This window comes from Heteronotia binoei, chromosome 11 (genome assembly GCF_032191835.1).
Source record: "Heteronotia binoei isolate CCM8104 ecotype False Entrance Well chromosome 11, APGP_CSIRO_Hbin_v1, whole genome shotgun sequence".
Taxonomy (NCBI): Eukaryota; Metazoa; Chordata; class Lepidosauria; order Squamata; family Gekkonidae; genus Heteronotia; species Heteronotia binoei.
This window is the reverse complement of record NC_083233.1, coordinates 21534850-21555305: the sequence shown is the minus strand read 5'-3', so window position 1 is coordinate 21555305 and position 20456 is coordinate 21534850. Positions and strand designations below refer to the sequence as shown.

The window sequence follows — 20456 nt, the reverse complement described above, 5'->3', positions numbered from 1 at the left end:
TAAAACTAACAGGAGATTTTTTAAAAACTAAAATTACTTTTTATCCTCATTCACATTCACCTAAGGCAAATGCGAGCATGAAAACTAAAAAAAGAAGAGAAAATATTTAGAGCCTTCCAGCACTAAGAGGGGACATTTCCCCATAATTTCATTATCAAACACAGGAGGACTCTTTTGTAAACAGAAAATGCAACCTTGTTAAAGGGGCCACTTTTTTTTAACGTAAGTTTGCCAGAAGTTGTTTTGAAACAAAAAGACTTTGAAAGAGATTTTATTTAGGCAGCTGAAGAAGCCCATAAATCATCTCAATAAATAATTACACCATCTTTCCCCCCCAGATTTCACATATATAACAAATATATATATAACAAACGCTAATTGACTAACCAGAAGAATGAGTGACTATCATGGTAGCATGCCGTAACTGCCATCTGTGTTGCCCAATCAAATGCTATGTTCCTCAGTAAACTGGTTGGCTGGATCAGCCCTCTCCTACTTTACTACCCTGAGTCCCACCACCAGTAATGTGCATTGGATGTGCCGGCTAGCATCAGTAATTCTGTTGTGTCGCCATGTTTCATTATCAAACTGTGCATGGCACGTGTTCATGCCTGCGTGCATTATCGTAAAGAAAAATAGCAGTTGGGATTGGTGCACCAACAGGTAACGCACACAGCACAGATACTGTTGTGGGGTGGAAATATTAAGACATGGCCAGAAGACGGAAAATGGTAGGGCTCAATAAACCAGCCTACTGAAGAATAAAACTGTAAGAACTTGTTCACAGATTAAGTTCAAGGATATTATATTCACGAGAATCTCTAAATGCACCCAGTAGACTCATGGTAAATATTAATTTAGCTGAAATATGTGTATCAAACTCATTGCTATTGCCTTGGAGTGGCTGAACTGCACAAATGAAATACTAAAGCCTTGTCTAACACTAACCCAGGTCTCAGAGGCTCCTGTGCATATTCAACACTGTCACACTGCCTCATGGGTACTGTGATGAGATATGACAAAGTGAATCTTCCACAGGACAATGTATCTTATATCTATCTTAGTATCACACATGATTTAGGCGGCGTATTTATTCAAAAGGAAGACAACTCTGCACGCAAGGCAACATCCCCATCAATGTTATCTACAAAAAGGCTTTTAGCACGGGACACAATTTTAACTTGTATGCAAATTTAAAATGAACCCATCTTTTTTTTTTAATGGCATACCTGTAAAGAAACTTGTAGTCTTGCAACTGAGTAAATACTGTACTTCAATAAAAGAGCAGTTTAACCACCATAGCCTCCATGATATTATCAGTTACTCCCTCCCTCCATTCATTCCTCCCAGGAATGACAAACCATGGGTGATTTCTTGAAAACAGTGGAACCTTCTTGTGCAGTGATCCCGGTTCATTGTTGTCAGCACACTGCAACATTACAGGCCTTAATTCTTCCAAGGGAAGTCCAGTATGGAGGGTTCACTGGTTGGAACCTAACACCGATTCAATGAGTCTCCCCAAAAGTTTATCACCACCACACCACACCCAAACCAGCCCTGTTCACAATTTACAGAGAATGCACATACAATCCACGTACAGTGCACACTTGATTTTTCTTTATATGTGTGTTGTGCACATGTACAGCTGAAGGTGTGATTCAAGCTCTACATTTATCCAGGTACTGGTTCCCAGTTTCATTTGTAAAGTGAACAGATGTATGTACACACATAGAGAATGAACGTGTGTTCACTGTAACAGATAAATGGGGCTACCAGAAATTTCAACTGTGGAATTCAGTGCTAACATTTACGAGGTCAGCCAACTTTTATCAAAGCATCTCTCGATGAACCGAAGGACTGTGGGTTGTACATAAGAGAAGCCATGTTGGATCAGGCCAATGGCCCAACCAGTCCAACACTCTGTCACACAGTGGCCAGAAAAAACCGGGTGCCATCAGGAGGTCCACCAGTGGGGCCAGGACTCCCACTGTGCCCCCCCCCACAAGCACCAAGAATACAGAGCATCACTGCCCCGGACAGAGAGTTCCAACAATACACTGTGGCTAATAGCCGCTGATGGACCTCTGCTCCATATGTTCATCCAAACCCCTCTTGAAGCTGTCTATGCTTATAAGATCTGTATCTCATAAGCTGTAGATCTGATGTCCACTGTGATGCTACATGGAACGCCCATCCAAGCTCACGTGCCATTCAGCCGCGCTGAACTGTTTTCAATGCATTCAAACAAACACTCCACTCCACACAGCCGTGCAACTAGTCATTTGTGAATATCTTCACCCACTATTATTGAATAGGATTTCAGCAAAAAACAAAAACATTTAAAATGCACAGCCAGAAGAAAGAATGGTAATTCACAGAACATTTCTAAGGAATTCATTTCACAGTTTTCTTGCTATCCAAAAGGGATTTTTTTTTTTGATGTTTTCATGTTTTCTAATTCACCAGCTGAAATTTTGTACCTTGCCTCAAGGGTTTTTTCTAAACTTGAAAGTCAGGCCAGAAACACTATACATACACACACACACACATATATATATTTAAGTATGCTACAGTTGAAGACTGATTGGTCATCTATTTGGGGGGAGGGGAGGAAACCCAAGTATATTTATTTGGTGTCTCTTTTGAAAGAAGAACATTTTAAACATTTACAAGCTATAGCCCCCTCTACACACACGCACACAGTCACTTTCATGAATGTTCTCTATGTCCTGTTTAGATGGGAAGTGTATACTGGTTGTCAGAGAGATGGGAACAGGTCAGCCATTCAAGCTGAGTTTAAAAACCAGGGCAAGGGTCAGAAATACTGAGAGTTTTTGCTTAATAAACCTCATTTACATCAGTTTACAGGAAAAGGAATCAATTTCAGAGTTCTTCAAGTAAAGTGTGGAAGAATCGAGGACTCTTTCCGACCCCCCAACCTCTGAGCAAAGTTCATTTGTTTTCCATTCTAATCCTTTCTTTTATACGATTAGTGACTGTTATTTAAGTTAAACTATTCATTTTGCCTTCAGATATGCAATGTATTACAAGCTGCTTTTCAATTAATCTTAGCCCTCGAAGACTGCAAACTCTCTGACAGCTTCCTCAGGATTCTCACGGTTCTGTGAGCATTTCACAAAAATTACTCTTCATAACTGTGTACATTATAATTTGCACATTAAACGCAGCAGGTTTTCACCTTAGGCAGGTTGCCAAGAATAACCTCCCCAACCCTGCCCGTTCCCCTCTTAAATTCTCTTTCTTTTGGTAAAATGATAATTACGAATGTGCAACTAGCCGCAAAAGGAAAGCGTAGGGGGAGGCATTTAGGGGAACATTCTCTCTCCGAGTACCTAAAAACTGCCGACAATGAAGATGAATTGTATCTTAGGCACACCGCCACCCCATACACCCACAGCACCATCATGTAAAATGCAACAAATAAATAATATTTTGCACTGGTGTAGCACATTGCAAATGTGCATTGGGCATGCACGTTCAGCAGTCCCTACAAGCGTCTAGTAAACTGCACTGATGCTAAGTTGAGGAGACCTTTGCAGAGAGCTTCAGCTGAACTGGTGTTAGAAACCAGGCCTGAGTGACATGATTCAGACTTTAAGAACAGAATATGGTTTGGTATTATCTGGATGACCCTGGGAGACCCTATGACTTGTGTGCTGCCTTGACTCTCCTTTTGTATGTAGTTACCTAATCCTTTGCCAAAATAGTGAGGACAAATGAACTAGAGGATAGGGGGGAAATACTAAGTTTTTGTGTACAATGTTCTTCAAATCCATGGTAAATATATTCCTCAGCCTTAATGAGGAATTCGTTATTCTGTGATGTTTCTGCCCCCCCAATATACACACATAGACACTTGAAATGTATTACCTTGTTTTCTTTCCACTTCTTTTTAATTTTTCAAATCCTGTTTTTGCACTGTTTAGAGTATTTGCATTGTTTTTACTGTGTTGTTTCCGAATTTTGTAATCTGCCTTTAATTGCAGGAAGAAACGTAGAGAGAGAGAGAGAGCGCACATGGGTGGGGTAAACTGCAATGCATGCTTTCACTGGGTCATACTCAGGGCTTTTTTGGCAGAAAAAGCCCAGCAGGAACTCATTTGCACATTAGGCCACACCCCCTGATGTCCCAATTGTTTCACACAGGGCTTTTTGTAGAAAAAGCCCAACAGGAACTCATTTGCATATCAGGCCACACCCCCTGGCATCAAGCCAGCCAGAACTGTGTTCCTGTGTGCTCCTGCTCAAAAAAGAGCCCTGGTCATACCCCGATTGTACCCAACAGGAAACTGAAGGGGACGTATAGGGTAAAATTGACAAAATGCTACATTTTCTCTCTGATGTATTTGCTACTATCCCTGTACTGTCAAGGGAAAATGCTTAATAAAGGGGAGATCTTTTTTTCTTTCTAATTGGTGTCATGCTAAAAAAAAAAAAATCAAGGTTTTTTATTACTTACTTTAGGGTCTATCAACACAATTAATCCACATATATTTTTGCATGCGTGTGTGCACATGCACACCCGTGCCTGGAAGTCATGGCAACCTCTGGTGATTCCTACTGGAACATGGAGGACATTCAGAGAAGTGGCCTCCCGACCCTGGTATTCTCTGGAGGTCTCCCATCCATATACAAGCCCAAGTCAACTCTGCTTAGCTTCAGAGATCTGTAGACATCAAGCTAGCCTGGGTTATCCAGGTCAGGAGCCAACCCCTATATATTAAATTATTAAAGTGCACTTTTAATTCAATAACAGGCTATATGCAATCCTGCGGTGTGGGACAGAACATGTGACTTGGATCAAACAGCAAATTATGACTTGCCTTACCTTAGATCGACACAAGTAAGGGGAGGATAGGTTAGATCATTCACACCCAAGAATCCCCCAAGCTCATTCACAAAACAAGAAACATGGATTGTCATTCTCTGCCTCCAGCTCTCAAGCTCATACTGCTAGCCATCGTGTTAAAACACCACGCAGTTAATGGATTCACACCCCTATCTGGCTTTTGCAGTTAAAACCATTCTGTATTCCTTTGGTACAAGAAGAACCAGAAAGCTGCAAGCAATACTTACTGAAGTCCATCAGTAAAGAATAATGCAAAGTCTACGAGTGAAACAGCTCACAGGCTGCTAACCTACCTCCCCCACCACACACGCTAATGCACCACATATCACTCTCCAGAGATAAACAACTCAGTCCGTTTTAATGTTTGTTACCACTTAAGGCTGCAGAGTCTAATTTGAGAGCCTCTTCCTTTACAAATACAGGTGTTTCCCTTTGGCTAATTGAACGTGACTGACGCCAAATTGTTGATACGTCAAAAACCAGCTTGTAGTCCTTCTGGGAATCTACGAGAGGCCAAGTTTCGATGCAAGTCGTTCCCCAGAGAAAACGCAGACACAAAAGCCTTGGAAGGCCTCCTTCAACTAGTGCTATGGATCTCTCTTAAGTAAAAGTGCAGAGGCTTGTGCTGCACGCAGAACAGATCAAGTCTTACTTCAGTCCTGCCTAAGACTACATCAGACACCATTTGAACACTCACGAAGCTTCTTTATACTGAATCAAATCCTAGGTCCATCAAGGTCAGAACTGTCTACCCAGACTGGCAGCCGCTCTCCAGGGTCTCAGGTGAAGACTTTTCAGATCATTGATCACCTGATCCTGGAAAGGCCAGGGACTGAACTGGGGACCTTTTGTCTGCCAAGCAAACACTCTACCACTAAGCCACAGCCGCTCCCTTCCCTACAGCATTTGCTGGCAAAAGCCCTACATATGAAGCTGGTTCACCGGTTCATCTACCACAGATTCTCAATATCAAAGAGAGGCCTTCCCCAAGACGTGCTACACAATACAGGATCTCCAACCGACAGGTGCTCTAACTTTGAGCCACAGCCTCTTAATGAAATTTAGGGGAATTGCCATATACAAAGCTGTCTTATGATGAATGCTCTCTTAATCTGTATTGTTGTTTCTGAACTGCAAAGTGTTTCCCCAACACCTGCTATCTGAAATCCTTTAAGAGGTGATGCCAGAGCTTGAGCCTGGGATCTGTAAATACTCTGCAGCTGAGCCTGAGCTGATTACCTATAGAAACATATGAATCTAATTTATTCTGTGTCATTTATACGGTGTGGGGAGGGACGGTGGTAGAGCATCTGTGGTGGGGAGGGACGGTGGTAGATGCTCAGTGGTAGAGCATCTGCTTGGTAAGCAGAAGGTCCCAGGTTCAATTCCTGGCATCTCCAAAAGGGTCCAGGAAAGTAGGCATGAAAAACCTCAGCTTGAGACCCTGGAGAGCCACTGCCAGTCTGAGTAGACAATACTTTGATGAACAGAGGATTTGATTCAGTATAAGGCAGCTTCATATGTTCATACCAATGATACATCTAACTGAATACTATCTATTCAGGCAGCGGGTTTTTCCAGGGACTTGGATGCACAAAAGCCTTTCCCAGCCCCTGCTACCAAAAAACCTTCAATGATGCCAAGGCACGGTCTTGGGACCTTTTAAATGTGGCTCTAGCACTAAACCACCAGCTACCTGGTGGGATAAGCCCTGCTCTTCTACCTAAAGTCAAATGAGATGCTGCTGCCAGTTTTGCAGATAAGCAGGCCTAAGGCAAAGTCGCATGAAGGCACAGAAGCCTATTGGGCTAGACCAGGACATTCAAACAAGACGGGGAGAAACAGCACTGACTGGCCCCCACAGCACTGACAGCATCACAAGGGCCACCAGGTTCAGCTCGCTCCTGGTCACCTGCATCCCTCCAGAGCTGTGGTCCTCCAGAAATCTGCCCATTCGGTTAAAGGGCCCACCCACCTCTGGAGGCGGCGTACACATTACAGAGTACCTCCCAGGGCACACAGTGGGGAACTTCAAAGTAGCTGTTTTATTGCAAAGGAATTTCAGAAACAGACTGAAATGGGAGACTGCTGGATTTCAAGTTATTACAACATTCAGGATAATGGAACTCCCAGGCCTTAACAGAGATACTGGGTTCTTATCTCACTACATATGCTAAATCATTCAGTTCTCACTTATACCAAGAATTAAATTTTGCAGGTCTTAAAGGTGCCACTGGATTCAAACTTAGTTCTGACATCTGTTTGTTAACACTTTTATCCATATGCTAATTTGCTGGTATTCACAGGTCTTAACAACGGCTTTAATCCAACTTTAGCTATACTTATCACTCAGTTACTTATGCATCTTGACTCTAACTAGCTCTTCTTGGCAACTAATCCCCTCTCTCTCTATGTGTAAGGTTTGAGAAAGTCTGCCCAATGTATCAGAAGAAGTGTGCATGCACACCCAGAACTAAACTTTGTTGGTCTTAAAGGTGCTGCTGAAATCAAATGTTGTTCTATTGCGGAGTATGGTACAGCAGCCCTATCTCAAAGCCTGACTTGGCACAGGAACCATTTTGTCATCTCTGTACTAGACCATATTCGTAAAGAGAACCAGTGTGGTTGGCAGTGTATGGAATTGCCTGTTTTAAATACCCGGTCTAATCACTCCACAAACTTACCCTTAGCTACCTTTGGCATGCCTCCACTGGAATACCAACTGGACTAGGATAAAATCATAAAATGCAAAGCCATTAAAACAAAAAGCACATCCATGCACCAGTGTGTGCAATCCATGCATCAGTGTCCTCAGGGTTTATTTTCAATGATGCTAGTGGCTGTATGGGAGCCACTGCTGTGCCAGCTAGCACTCTCACGATAACATCAAAAGCACCTAGCCATATGGGAGGTGCAGCTCTTCTCCACCTGACTTAGCATAGCCCCTCCTGGAGACATATCCAGGGCTGGAATTCTAGAAGAGCTCCTTTGCATATTAGGCCACACACCCCTGATGTAGCCAATCCTCCGAGAGCTTAAAAAAAGAGCCTTGTAAGCTCTTGGAGGACAGGCTACATTAGGGAGGTGTGGCCTAATATGCAAAGGAGGTCCTGCTAGAATTCCAGCCCTAGACATATCCCTTGATGCCTCCCAGCTGGTTCATACATTCATACACCTGATGATGACAACACAACATCCAGCATGTATGAAATGGCCCACACTTCCTCAGCCCCTGCAGTTCCAGTGCTGGGTGTCAGGACTGTGGCTGAATGAAAGAACACGTGCTGTGTATGCAGAAGATCTCTGCTTCAGTCCCTGGCACCCCCATTAAAAGATCACAGGCAGTAGGTACAGGGAAATGCCTTTGTCTGCTTGAGACTCTGGAGTTCCACTGCCAGTCACAGTAGACAATACTGAGCTGGGCAGACCATGGGTCTGACTGAAGATCATTTTTATTTATCCATTTAGATATCTATAGCCCGTTTTTCTTTCCAACGGAGACCAGGCCTGTAGCCAGGATTTCAGGTTTGGTGGGCATAGGGCCACAATATTTGGTTGTGGGGGAGGGCAAGGGCCATGGCAGACAGGGATCAAGGACTGCGCTGTGCTGAGCCAGAGACTCAGAAGGGGAGGGACGGCGGCTCAGTGGTAGAGCATCTGCTTGGTAAGCAGAAGGTCCCTGGCTCAATCCCCGGCATTTCCAACTAAAAAGGGTCCAGGCAAGTAGGCATGAAAAAACTCAGTTCTGAGTCCCTGGAGAGCCACTGCCAGTCTGAGTCGACAATACTGACTTTGATGGACCGAGGGTCTGATTCCGTATGAGCAGGGCTCATTTTACAGCAGGAGCTCCTTTGCATATTAGGCCACACATCTTGATGTAGGCAATCCTCCTGGAGCTTACAGGACTCTTCGTACAGGGCCTACTGTGAGTTCTTAGAGGACTGGCTACATCAGGGGAGTGTGGCCTAATATGCAAAGAATAAGCTACAAAATGAGCCCTGAGTATAAGGCAGCTTCATATGTTCATATAAGGGGCAGCGAAGCTTCAGACTGGCTCCTCTGGTGCCGAAGGGCAGCCACAAGCGCACCTGCCTCCTGGCCAGATGGGGTAGCCGCCACTGCTCCTGCTCAGTCTGGCTGGGTGCGGAGTGGCCGGGGAGGTGAGGCAAGCGAGCCCCACTGGTGGCAGCGAGGTCAGTGGCCAGTGCACAAAGGGCAGGCGAGGCCCTAGCTGGAACTCTGGTGATTCCAACAGGCCGGCCAAGGCCCACTTGCCTAGTGGGGGAGCCCCACTGCAGTCCAGAGCTGCAGCGACATCCCAAACTGCCCCAGCCCTGCAGAAAGTGAGGCGAAGCTCGGATGGCGCCGGAAGTCTGAGCCAAGCCGGGGGAGGAGATGAAGCCTCGCCTGCTGGTGGGCCTGCTGCCACGGCAGTGCTGTTCAACTGGAGTGGCCAGGTGCCCCATGGACAAGAGCAGCCAGATGACAGAGCCAGCGGCCATGAGTCAGTCTCGCAGTCGCAACCACCCCATCCGAACCACACATGGAAGACGAAGAGGGGAAGAGCAACAGTGAGCCCAGAAGGGTTACCCAGGGGTTCCATGGGTGGGGCCTGGACCCCCTGGGCCCCACTATTGCTAGGGCCTGACGGGGATCAAAATGGCTTACAACATCATTCTCCCATCCTCCATTTTATCTTCACAACAACCCTGTGCAGTAGATTAGCCTGGGAGCGAGTGATGGGTTACCCAGTGAGCTTCCATATTTAAGAACATAAGAGAAGCCATGTTGGATCAGGCCAATGATCCATTCAGTCCGACACTCTGTGTCACACAGTGGCCAAAAAAACCAAGTGCCAAAAGGAGGTTCACCAGTGGGGCTAGAAGCCCTTCCCCCGCCCCAAGCACCAAGAATACAGAGCATCACTGCCCCGGACAGAGTTCCAACAATACGTTGTGGCTAGCAGTCACTGATGGACCTCTGCTCCATACGCTTATCCAATCCCTTCTTGAAGCTGTCTATGCTTGTAGCCGCCACCACCTCCTGTGGCAGTGAATTCCATTTGAATCTGGGTCTCCCAGATCCTAGTCCGGCAACAGCCCATTACACCATGGGTTCTGCTAAGCCCATTCATAGGCTAAGCATGTGCAATGAAAGGTCACAATATCACACGATGAATATGCATGGGTGAACCAGCCGTTGGCTTCTCAGCCCTCGATGACTCTCTTCTGTGTGATGGCCATCCCTTACGTCTGAAGAGGTGCCAGCTGATCCGAAATTCGGTCTGTTGTCTTCCGACAGCTGCGAGCATCAAGTGACGATCTGCTAGGCCAGGCATTTCCACCCAAATTTCCTTCTGCTCCATTTTTGATCACACAGAGGCACCGAGAGCTGAACGCTTTCCCACTTTTGCTAACACACTCTGCAGGCTTTGATGAAGTTCCCAAACACACGGCAACGATTCCCCCAGAATGCTCAGGTCCAGTATAATTGCAACGTGTCATTTGCCAATGCATGGCATGTTTCGAGATTGACTGACAGCTCTTACAATCCCAGGGTGGCCCTGGCCGGTAACGAGATATATAGGATTGGGAAGCATTTCCAAACCATGAGCATGCAAAATAGCACCGGAGATGCCAAGAACATAATTATCAATGTTCTTTTAAGTTAGCCACACATGAGGAAAGCATCCTCATTCTATTGTAAAGACCTGAAAACAGCTGCAGCCATATGTGGCTCACCAAGAGTGAATATATTCTCATTTTAAATCTTCCAGAGCGACGTTATGATTGCTGCAGAAGACCCAGGAAAGGGGGAAGAGGATAGTCAGGATTGTAAAAGTGAGCCCTGACCTGGATGGCTCAGGTAAGCCCAACCTCATCAGATTTTGGAAGGCTGAGCAGGGTCGACTCTGGCAAGTCCTTGGAATACCAGAGGTGGAGGCAGAGGCAGGTTTTAATCAGTCACCTCCTTGAATATCCTCCAGGCCCCCAGTAGGGGTCAGTCACCAGAGGTCACCATGACTTCCAGGTGTGCACGCACACATGCACACATACACACACACATTACAACAAAACAAAATAAAACAATGTAAAAGTGAACCTCACTCTTTGTAAACCCATTCAAAATAGCCACAAGGTAAAGCACCATACCCAGAAAGCACCAGAGGGCTGGATTTATCTTCTACTGAACAAAATAAGCCAAGCGATGCTGCATTTTTGAAAACGGTATCACTTATGCAATTCATGCACCATTGCATATAATTTGCTTTTCATAATCCGTTTTACCTTGGATGGCCATATGGAAGGACACCCCTCCTGATGCCCTGGCTAGAAAATTATGGAATTTGTCCATTTATCTTCTAGCTGATCTCTGTAACTTGCAAAAAAAAAAAAAAGCCATTGTTGTACAAGACTATGAACCTCACAAAGTTAGTCTGGACCAGTAAAAAGGAGAAGGGAGGTCTATGTATACAGTCCTGAGCTCCTTTGGAGGAAGACCGTTAAAAGGGAGTAAGTCAAAGGCTTTATGAAAGGCCATTTATGTTCTGCAATGGAAACTTAGGCCCAAAGAATGACAGACTGGGTAACAAATTCCAAATTCTGCAATTGCAAAGAGAGCTAGTTCGGTATAGTGTAGGAGTGTCAAATGTCCGGCCCCCAGGACATAACTGGCCTGCCCAAGGTTTTAATCAGGCCCACGGCTCTTTTCTCTCCCCTCCTGTCTTCACTTTTGAAGCTCTGAGGCTGCCCAAGTTCTCAGCTCCTTCTGCCTTATCCTTGCCATAAAAGAGCAGAAGGAGGCTATTCTGGGCTTGCAAAGCTGAGAAGAACCTGCGGAATGTTTTTTCCATTAAGGTCTCTGTGCCCGGATAGAAAATTCCACTTTTTCCTTGCAACTTTGTCTGTGCTGCAATGTGTTTCCCATGGCCAGCTGAAGCTGTTGCTTCCTGGAGTTGTGTCCTTGCAAATAAAGGGTTGATGTTTTGAGCCAGCTTGCCTCTGTTGAACGGACCTGAGAACTGGTGCCTAGTGAGTACTCTAACCTGGGAACCCACAGCCAAAGGGGGAGATTACACTAGAGAACATTGCCAATCTGAGTATATCTTTTTTTTTGGGGGGGGGGGAGAAAAGCTTGCATTGCCCAGCCATTTCACGTTTTCCTTGGCTCTGAACATTTTATATTTTTAGTTTCTGCTGGGATCCTTGTGCTTTTTACTGATGTTTTATTTTAAAAAATGCATTGTCAAATCCCATTATTCCCCCACCTATCCATTTTATACAAAATACTGCAAGAGTTTTAAGCTTGTTTGTATTTTAAGTTAAAAAAATATTTATTTTATTAGATTTGTATCCTGCCCTCCCAAGAAAGCAGGCTCGGGGCAGCTAACAGACCAATGGCAATACAAAAACATACAACATGATAAAACAATAAAACATAGAGGTGCTATATAACAATGAAACCGTACAATAATACAGTGTCGTTAATACAGTACATAACTAGGCGGTTCTAAGATCGTCTCTAATTGTGTTTGCCTGTGTCCTTTATAAAGTTCATATCCCGCCACCTGGCATTACATTTCAGGACATGCATACCCTGGCCCCACAAAGTCACATTTATGTCAAATCTGTCCCTTGGAATGAATAAGTTTGACACCCCTGGTGTAGTGGTTAAGAGCAGCGGACTTTACTCTGGAGAACTCAGCTTGATTCCCCACTCCTACATATGCAGCCAGCTGAGTGACCTTGAGTCAGTAACGGTTCTCTCAGAGCTATTCTCTCCACAGCAGTTCTCGCAGAGCTCTCAGCCCCACCTACCTCCCAGGGTGTCTATTTTGGGGAGAGGAAGGGAAGGAGATTGTAAATCACTCTGAGTGAAGGGCGGGGTATAAATCCAACTCCTCCTACTCTTCTTCTTGCCAGTTTGGTGTAGCGGTTAAGTGTGTGGACTCTTTCTTTTATTTATTTATCTATCTATCTATCTATCTATCTATCTATCTATCTATCTATCTATCTATCTATCTATCTATCTATTTATTTATTTATGCATGCTGATTTCTAGTTTGCCCTTTCCCAGGTCGGGCTCAGGATGGATTACAACATAATAAAATAATTAAAATCACATCATAAGACAATTAAATTTAAACAGTTAAAACCATTAAAATGAAATTTAAAAAGGCAGCGTCAGTGTACGGATACGCACATCCTTCACAGATTGAAACACAGGATGCGGTCAGTGCAGGAAAGCCAATTAGCAGGTGTGAGGATGCCTGCCTGCCTGCCTCAGCCTGGTGGAACAGCTCCGTTTTACAGGCCCTCCGGAATAGCAATAAATCCGGTAGGGCCCGTATCTCCTAGGGGAGCTGATTCCACCAGGTTGGGGCCAGGACCGAAAAGGCCCTGGCCCTGGTCAAGGCAAGCCAGACGTCCTTTGGGCCAGGGATGGTCAGAAGATGTTGACTGGCCGATCATAGACGTCTCCGGGGCTCATATGGGGAGAGATGGTCCAGTAGGTATGTAGGTCCCAGGCCGCGTAAGGCTTTAAAAGTTAATAATAAGACCTTGAAACGAATCCGGTACTCAATTGGTAGCCAGTGCAGACTTCGCAGCAACGGCCAACTGCCTGCCCATACAGGCAGTTCAGTCAGCGATCGTGCTGCTGCATTCTGCACTCGCTGGAGTTTCCGGATCAGTCCCAAGGGCAAGCCTGCCCTTATCTGGGTTTGATTCCCCACTCCTCCACTTGCAGCTGCTGAAATGGCCTTGGGTCAGCCATAGTTCTCGGAGAAGTTGTCCTCGAAAGGGCAGCTGCTAGGAGAGCTCTCTCAGCCCCACCTACCTCACAGGGCGTCTCTGCGGTGAGGTAAGAAGATAAAAGGAGATTGTAAGCTGCTCTGAGACTCTGGGGCATAAATTTGTGCTCGGGGTATAAATCTATGGTCTTCTTCTTCTTTTGGAGAAGCACAGAACAAATGCAGTCCCTGGGATTTGAACTCAGTATCTGACCCCACCCAGCTGGCTGAGTTGCAGCTTCCCTTTCCCTGCAACATGCATCATCAGCCTTCTGCACCTCAAACACCTTCTCTGCCTATTTCCACTTTCCCTACTGCCTCTTTGCACCAAATCCTCTGACCTGGAACCCAGAGGGCTGCCTCGCCCTTGAAGGAAGCGCTTCTATACTTGACCAGTTTCCCAATCCCTCATCTGACCCTTGTGTGTGCATTAACCTACCTAACTCTCCAAAGTGATCAAGCAGCCTCATGTATGTGTGAACAACCAAAGAGCATTCTGGGGTTTGGGTGCTGGCATTTCACAATCTGACACCACTCAGGTAAGGAAGTTCGATAGCCTTGGCAAAGTTAACTTTCTTAGTCTTCATCCATCTCACAGACTTGTTGAGCAAATAAAAGAAGATCCACATACACTGCAAGCAGCCCAGGGACTGCAGAACAGGAAAGCCTACCAGGTTGCAAGCCAGAGATCCACCCAGTTGCCAACAAAATGGCTGAATAAGGTAGCTGCAAGTTCTCCTCCCCAGACTCATTAATCACCCAGAACCTTTGCAACTCGCTGTAAAAAGCAGAACGCCATGTTTGATACACACCTGTTAAGGAAAGAGAATGTACAAATCTCGGGTCAAGGACAGGTGGAAGAAGATGCCCAGCTGTTTCGTCCCACTTCACTGGAAGTGTAAAGAAACAGGATGAATCTCCAGCTTGCTGCTTGGTCTCCGCAGATCAAACACTGAAAAGCAATCTCAGTAAACAACTCTCAGAAATTAAATGCTGTTTTCTTGCCTTTCACACAAACCTCCCAACATTAGCCTTACTGTTCCCTTCATACAAATGAGTATCCAGCTTGCTGGGGGGAAGGTTTAGATGACTGGCGAAGGCAATGGCAAACCACCCCGTAAAAAGTCTGCCGTGAAAACATCGTGATGCGACGTCACCCCAGAGCTGGAAATGACTGGTGCTTGCACAGAGGACTACTTTTACCTTTCCCCCTTCATACCCCCCTCACTCCGGCCTGCTAGCAGAGAAAATTATATGACAGTCAAAACCCCATTTCCTGGGGCATGAGCAGCAACATCTTGCCAGAAGGACAGAATGCCTGGGGCTCTGCCAGCACTAGCAGTGCCATTTCTTGAGGCTGAAAGCGATTTCTGCCTCTCCTGTTTCCCGCCTGGTCCTACGGCGATGTGAGGTGGCAAATGGCAGATAGTGAGAGAACCTATTAGCAACCCCCTGGGCAGCCAACAGCTGCCCTTCACTCCTACCATTGCTCGATTCTTTCAAGATGGCACCCTGAGAGGTTTGGGTGTCGATGCTTGTTTTGGTTTTCAGAGACAGATTAATTCAACCGTATGTGTGTGGGGGGGGGGGGCGGCAGGTTTCTGGTCTCCCTTTGTGGGAAGGTTTCTGGGATTTTCTAGCTAACACCCTTCCCCTATTTATAAGGAAGAGGATCTTTTAGGGCTTTAGTTTGGAGTAACACAGGCCTGTGCATATCCTTCATATTTTCGCCCACCTCCAATAGCTCAGTGCAGTCTACAGCATTCTCCGCTCCTCTGTTTTATCCTCATAACAACCCTGTGAGGCAGGCTAAGCTGCAAGAGAGACTGCCCAAAGGGTCACACAACAAACTTTTGATGACTGAGTGGAGATCCGAACCAAGGTTCCCTCAGCCTTAACCCAACTTCCTAACAAAGAACATCTCGTTGCCTCGCCCACTATGGTCCACTCTGTCTGCGAATATGAATGAGCCTTCAAAGGGTGAATACATACAAATGGCTGCTCTCTATTTAACAGTTGGGCAGAAAAGGAAAATTTGACAAGTACAGTGTCTCTGACCCTAATGACAAACTGCTCCTTTGGGGAGACTTGGGAAAGTGTTTAATAGGAGGAACTCAGCCACACCATACCTTCCGGATAGGGGTAGGGGGGAGAATCGTGGTTTGCCTCAGCATTTCCCACAACTGTCATTCCTATCATGCCCAAATTTTGGCATGTGTGATTCTCACTGTGATATCTGTGGATGATGGCAGCTCCACTCCAAACGTTTCCTCCAGGCCTCATCACATTCTGTGCTCTCGCATAATATCTTATTGCAGGATTTCAGAACTTCTGGATTTCATTTCTTACCAGAGAAGGCAAAAGAGATAATGGCAGAATTTCAGAAAACTAAATTTTTAAAAGAATTAAAATGTCAACAGCATTAAAAAAAAAACCAAAAGAACACTGTCTTATTATCCCACCCCTCAAAGGGGGAACTCTTGTGAGCTTGCCAAAACAGAATGTGTGTGGGGTGTGTGTGCAACTTTAATCCCTGTCCACACGAACACTTGATTTCAATGTATAAATATTGGGAACAGGAACAAGCATACCAGCCCCATCACCTGCCATGCTCAAGTATATTTGCACAAGCCCCATTCCCCATAATCTGCAACCTCTGAAAAAGTAAAGTGCCCATCCAGAGAGAGGATGCTCCTGATGTGACCATCACAGGTTGGAGGAGGCCCCCAGGACCAGCACGTTCGTTCGTTCGTTCGTTCGTTCGTTCATTCGTTCGTTCATTCATTCTATTAGATTTATATCCTGCCCTCCCTGCTGAAGCAGGCTCAGGGTGGTTCACAACACACAACTCACAATAAAAACATTTACATTAAAAGCATTCAACAGTTTAAAATAATTTGGTGCTAATTTTGATACAGATTTAAGATGGCGTTCAATGATCTTAGCATCCATGGGATCTAGTGTCTTAGTGGTGGTCGGCATTCCAGTTAAACGCTAACTGAAACAGTCTCGTCTTACAAACTTTGCGGAACTGGGTAAGGCCCCTCCATCTCCGTAGCCCCATTTGCATGTTACAGTGAATGTACACATAATCTGCATGTACATGCACACACTTTTATGCAGGGTTTTATTTTTATTTATTTTTTTAGCAGGAACGCAGTTCTGGCTGGCTTGGTGTTGGGGGTGTGACCTAATGTGCAAAGGAGTTCCTGCTGGGCTTTTTCTATTAAAAAAAAAAAAAACAGCCCTGTATGAAACAATGGTGACATCAGGGGTTTGGCTTAAAATACAAATGAATTCCTGCTGGGCTTTTTCTACGAAAGAAGCCCTGCTTGTATATAAGGAAGAGCCAAAGCACATTCACTTCACAAATGGAACTGAGGACCAGTTTCTGCATAAACCAGAGACCAAGATTAGGGTTTAAATAGCATGTTCAGCTCAGCTGTACATATATAGAATGTAAAATGATACTTACTTAGTGAAGCTGCAAAGAAAAATCATGTGTACACTGTACACGGTTTGCATACGCCCTCACTGTACCTTGCGAACAGGGCTACTGCATGTTGAAATCAACACATGTAATATTCAATGAACAGGGTTTCTCTTTAAGAAGGAGAGAGAGAGTTGGGTTTTATACCCCACCTTTCACTCATCGTCTCAAAGCAGCTAACAATCTCCTTCTCTTCCTCTCCCCTCAACAGACACTTTGTGAGGCCGGTGGGGCTGAGAGAGCTCTGAGAGAACTGCTCTTGAGAGAACAGCTCTGAGAGAACTGTCACTGACCCAAGGTCACACAAGCAGCTGCGTGTAGAGGAGTGAGGAATCAAACCCATTTCTCCAGATTAGAGTCTGCCGCTCTTAACCATGACACCAAATTGGCTGTGGCAGCCCCAAAAGGTTTAGAGGTTGGAGGAGTTTCGTGGTTTTGGGCTACTGGATCGTGGGATGATCTGGCAGGTGATGCATTTTAATTATTGCTTCTGCTTTGTTAATTTTATTGCATTGTTTTTGGTCTTGATTTGTGGGGTTTTATTGCTACTTAAATTATGCTGCGATCCACCCTGAGCCCATTTATGGGAAAGGGCAGAATATAAGCCTACAAAATAAAATAAATGGTCAACAAAAGCACAGAATCAAGCCTGGTCTACACAGGCAGCAGAACGAGGTGGACAGATCACGCGGTGACTGACTAGATCCCAGAGAGCCTCATTCTACCGCTTCCTCCAGCCACCATCCAGAAACGACCCCTCCGCAAATGGGGGTGGGCCTTGGTCTGGATGGCCCAGGTTAGCCCAATCTCATCAGAAAAACTAAGCAGGGTCAGCATGGCTTAGTACTTGGATGAGAGAACACCAAGGAAGACGCAGAACCAGGCAATGGCAAACCACCTCTGAACCTCTCTTGCCTTGAAAAGCCTACAAAGTTGCCATGACTCAGCTACCACTTGGCAGTGCTGTCCACCACAAACAGGCTGGGAAAGAAGGCAGCTGTGACATGGCAAGGGGGCGCAAGGGAAGAACAAAATTTCAGGAAGAAAGACTGGGCAGGGGGCAGCAATATGGGAAGGAGGGGGCCGTGAGCAAGGGGCATCACAGATACCTTGCCGTTGTGGGCCCACAAATATCAGCTCCGTCAGCCCTCATTTCAGGCAAGCTACTGGAGAAAAAGAATGGCAGTGCTTGTTTGCGACAGGTTATGAAAATGTGGCCTCCCAAAAACACCCCTTGCCGTCTCTCCAGACAATGCTGCTGAGCATGTGCCTAGAGCAGGGGTGGCCAAACTGCGGCTCAGGAGCAACAGGTATCTCTTTCACACATATTGTGTGGCTCTCAAAGCCTCATCAGCCAGCTTTGAGAAGGCATTTGCCTCTTTAAATCACTTCTCCAAGCCAAGCCAGCCAGTGGCTTGGAGAATGCATTTAAAGTTGCTTTCTTTCCACCTCTCCCTTCCTCCTCTCCACCACCCCTTCCTTCCTTCCTTCCTTCCTTCCTTCCTTCCTTCCTTCCTTCCTTCCTTCCTTCCTTCCTTCCTTCCTTTTCTCAATCATCTGGCATACATGTCTTGTGGCTCTCAAACACCTGATGTTTATTCTATGTGGCTCTGACATTAAGCAAGTTTGGCCACCCCTGGCCTAGAGCAAGCAGCACTCCACTGAAAAAGTGAGAGGCAGTGCCAGGAACTGACCTGGATAGCCCAGGATAGCCCAATCTCATCAGCAGGATCAGCCCCGGCAAGTATTTGGAAGGAAGACCTCCAAGGAATACCAGGGTCATGACACGGAGGCAAGCAATGGCAAACCACCTCTGAAAGTCTCTTGCCTTGAAAAGCTCACAGGGTCACCATTAGTCAGCTGTGACTTGGTGGCCTTTCCCACCACCCTACCAGAGCCAGGAACTCAAGAACAGAACATCTCCCACCATCTGGAATGCTAAAAACTGCAAGTAAGACTACGGAAATCACAGACCGACATAGTAAAAAATGCTCATTTGGCCTATGAATTATGCATGCATTATGGTTGCAACGTCCCTCATTTGCAAGTATATAAAACAGTTAACATATCACCTACAATTCTATTAAAGGGGCTGATGTGGGTGATGGGGAGGGGGTGGGCTGTGTATTTTTAGCCTTCTTTTCCATTAATACACACTGCGGTTTCCTGGCTTCTGAAGGCATAGCTTTTCCTTAAGTAAACACAAATGACAGAATGCATTCTCTCATTATCTGAAGAGGTTATTTTCAAGTTACATCTTAAATACAGCCTTCTTGTTCTAAGGCTTCATGCTCTCCATTCTAAACAACTTATGAAAGAAGGGCTTTCATAAACAGGACAAGTTATTACCATTTTGAACGAAACCTGTTTTCCAGCCTGATTGCCTTAACTAATTTTAACGTTTCGGCATTAATAAATAAGTTATTTATGGTAACCCTTCTTACCATGATCAGACAGATAGGGCAGACCCAGGCAGCCCCTTCTTGGAGACAGCTTGCCCATGTTTGAGGGTAGAATCAGAAACATATTTCTGTTGCATTACTTCCCATCCCCGCCCCCACCCTGGTATAGTTTCCCATTTATGAATCACTCAGTATTTATGCTTTTTCTGGCTTAAAAACGGCTTCCTTGCAGATGAAAGTTTCAAAAAAGCTGTTCTATCAGGGAGGACCAGATCTTCCCACTTCCATCATTCACAGAGATTAGGGCGATTATCACACACACTAAATAATGCACTTTCAACCCAATTTCAATGCACTTTCCAACTGGATTGCCAGTTCACACAGTAAAATCCAGTTGGAAAGTGCATTGGAAGTGGATTGAAAGTGCATTATTTGGTGTGTGTGATCACAGCCTAGAAGTCTCACTCATCCTTTAAAAACTTATGTCTACTTAATGAGCGCAACTCTTAAGTATTTCGTATGATTTACGGGTGCACCACGTTCATTTTCAATACTCAGAACTTGTGAATTCTTAGGAAGAAATGTTAATGAAGGGTGGAGAGAAGCTCTGGCACAGCGGTAGAGCATCAACGCTGCTTGCAGAAAGTCTCCAATCTAGTCTCTGGCATCTCCACCTGAAGCAGCGGTCTTTAAACAAAAGTTCTCTGCAGAGCCCCTCCTGCCATTTTTTATTGCTTTTTGGAACGACTAGCTGCTAGAACAGGGGTATCCAAACTGTGGCTCGGGAGCCACATGTGGCTCTTTCACACATGTTGTGGGGTTCTCGAAGCCCCCCCCCCCACCGCCCCATCAGCCAGCTTTGAAAAGGCATTTGTCTCTTTAAATCACTTCTCCAAGTCAAGC

At 45.5% G+C, this 20456-nt stretch overlaps 1 protein-coding gene across 3 annotated transcripts in view; it reads right to left on the bottom strand.

The window, feature by feature from the left end:
* The window catches only part of DACH2 (dachshund family transcription factor 2), a 506599-nt gene that overhangs the window by 295481 nt on the left and 190662 nt on the right, over nt 1-20456 (bottom strand). The window lies entirely within an intron of this gene.